This window comes from Trachemys scripta, chromosome 20 (assembly GCF_013100865.1).
Source record: "Trachemys scripta elegans isolate TJP31775 chromosome 20, CAS_Tse_1.0, whole genome shotgun sequence".
In the NCBI taxonomy this organism is placed as follows: Eukaryota; Metazoa; Chordata; order Testudines; family Emydidae; genus Trachemys; species Trachemys scripta.
In genome coordinates, this window is record NC_048317.1 from 12,456,066 (window position 1) to 12,458,248 (window position 2,183).

Below are 2,183 nucleotides of genomic sequence, written 5' to 3' on the forward strand. Positions count from 1 at the left end.
GGGGGGGGGGGGGGGGGGGGGGGGGGGGGGGGGGGGGGGGGGGGGGGGGGGCACGGAGCTGGCAGTGGGGTGTCTGGGAAGGCGGGGGCGCCTTCCATGGCAGGGTCTGGGGGGTGACCAGACAGGAAGCGTGAACAGTCAGGACGGGGGTGTGGGTGGGGGGGTAATAGGCTTGTATATAAGAAAAAGCCTCAAATATCGGGACTGTCCCTAGAAAAGCGGGGCGCCTGGTCCCCCTGCAGGGTCTGTTCGTGTCTTTGCCTTGCCCGGGTCCGAGCTCTGCCCATCGCAAGGTGCGCGGCCTGGAGACGTGGGGGAGGGAAGATTGGTGGCTCCAGAGGAGACCGGAATTGTCTGAGCGCAGAAATGGTGGGATGCGAGATGTTAAGGGAGGAGGAGGAGGTGGTGGTGATGATGGTCAAGATCATGTGCTGTGTGTGTGTCCATTTAATGTCAGCCCCGTCCTTTATGGAGGAGAGGCTTTCCTGCCTGGGCAGAGGGATGGATGCGCGGAATCAGTAGGTGTTTCCTATCTCTAACCTCAGTGAGTCTATTGTGTGCGAGGGAGGTGGGTTGGGAGATTCAGGAGGAGGATGGTGGGAATGAAGCTATGGCGGTAGAAAGGTTTGAAAAATCCCAAAACACAATCCGTCAATGGTTTGAGCTCTGAGAGGAAGAGATTTCAAAAACAATGCAGGCCTGGTAGATGAGTTGAATTGAAGGTTGTGAGGGTGGAGCAGGTACTGTTGTTACCGAAGCTGTTTTGCATGAACCATGCCTGCAAAGAAAATTACCTCTGCTTTAAAAAAAAAAAAAAAAAAAAAAAAAGGGAAGGGGGAGAAAAAAAAAGCTTACACATGGGATTAATTTTTGAATGCTTTAGTGATCAAAGGGTTAAACTCACAAATCCAATTTTCAAAGGTAATGTAAACTCCTAAGTCACTGGAGTGCTTTTGAAAATTTTACCCCTAGTCTACATCTAATATATATAATTACTGCAGCTATTGTGCATTATGATCGCATTTGTATGAGTTGATGTAATATCAAAGTTATAGTAGATGTGTACCTCAGATTTTATGCCACTTCCATGGTAAGCAACCACACTTAAAATACAGTCATTAGTGATCAAAGAATCGCTGTACAGTAAGAGGCTTCAAACCATAGGACATTTCAATGCTCTAGATGCTTTGATATAACAGGCAGATTCTCATATGAAATGAGATTCTGTACTTGTGCACACAAGTGTCAGTGATCTTTAGAAGCTAAATGCTGTACTGATATTTTAGATCACAAGTGAGTCCTGAAATAGAGTTGTCCTTCAGGAAACTATATTTATTTGTAAACCAAGAAACCCAAACAGGGAAAGCATAATTCCTTATGATTCCTTGCAATATGCTAAACATGCTAGCAGTGTGTCAGGGTAGTGTCTGTTTAGAAGATTGTTATCAAGCAGGGCTTTTGTCTGATCCATATTCAAATGCAGGATAATGGATTGACACCCTCTGCATTAAATGGATTTGCTTTGAAGAGACAAATTTGTTTTATACCTTTGTTTTCCACAAAGGAGTTTGCTCTGTTAACCTTTTACTAGGATGTTGTTTACATCTTTGTTGGAAAGAATCCCAGAAGTTGGAGTCCCAAGAGAAAGAACATACCAGAAATGATCCTTCTTGGAACATGATCATGCAAAAAACTGAGCTTTTAAAATGGTGGCAAGACCATTGATTCACCTTGACTAGCAAAATCTAGTCAGAGCTTTGGAGGACAGGGATGTGTGATTCTATTTTTGCTGTTCATCTGTGTGTGCTGATATGCCCTTGAAATTTGCTGTTAGGTTTTGAGAACTTTTGCCCAGCCTATATTAACTAAAAGAATAATAAACCTATATGTGTACACTGGGTTAGGTTAGTGTTTGGATGTGTTCTACTGGGAATTGACTAATGCTTGCCGAAATTGTTTTTCAAATTCATGGTGAAGAGCTATGATAAGAAATCTAAGTATCGGGGGGTAGCTGTGTTAGTCTGTATCTACAAAAACAACAAGGAGTCTGGTGGCACCTTAAAGACTAACAGATTTATTTGGGCATAAGCTTTCGTGGGTAAAAACCTCACTTCTTCAGATGCAGAGAGTGAAAGTTACCGATGCAGGCATTATATACTGACACATGGAGAGCAGGGAGTTAC

The 2,183-nt window shown here is 44.0% G+C and overlaps 1 protein-coding gene across 2 annotated transcripts in view; it reads left to right on the forward strand.

Annotated features, from left to right (window-relative positions):
• EPB41 (erythrocyte membrane protein band 4.1) overlaps positions 1 to 2,183 on the forward strand; it is a 163,751-nt gene that overhangs the window by 34,182 nt on the left and 127,386 nt on the right. The window lies entirely within an intron of this gene.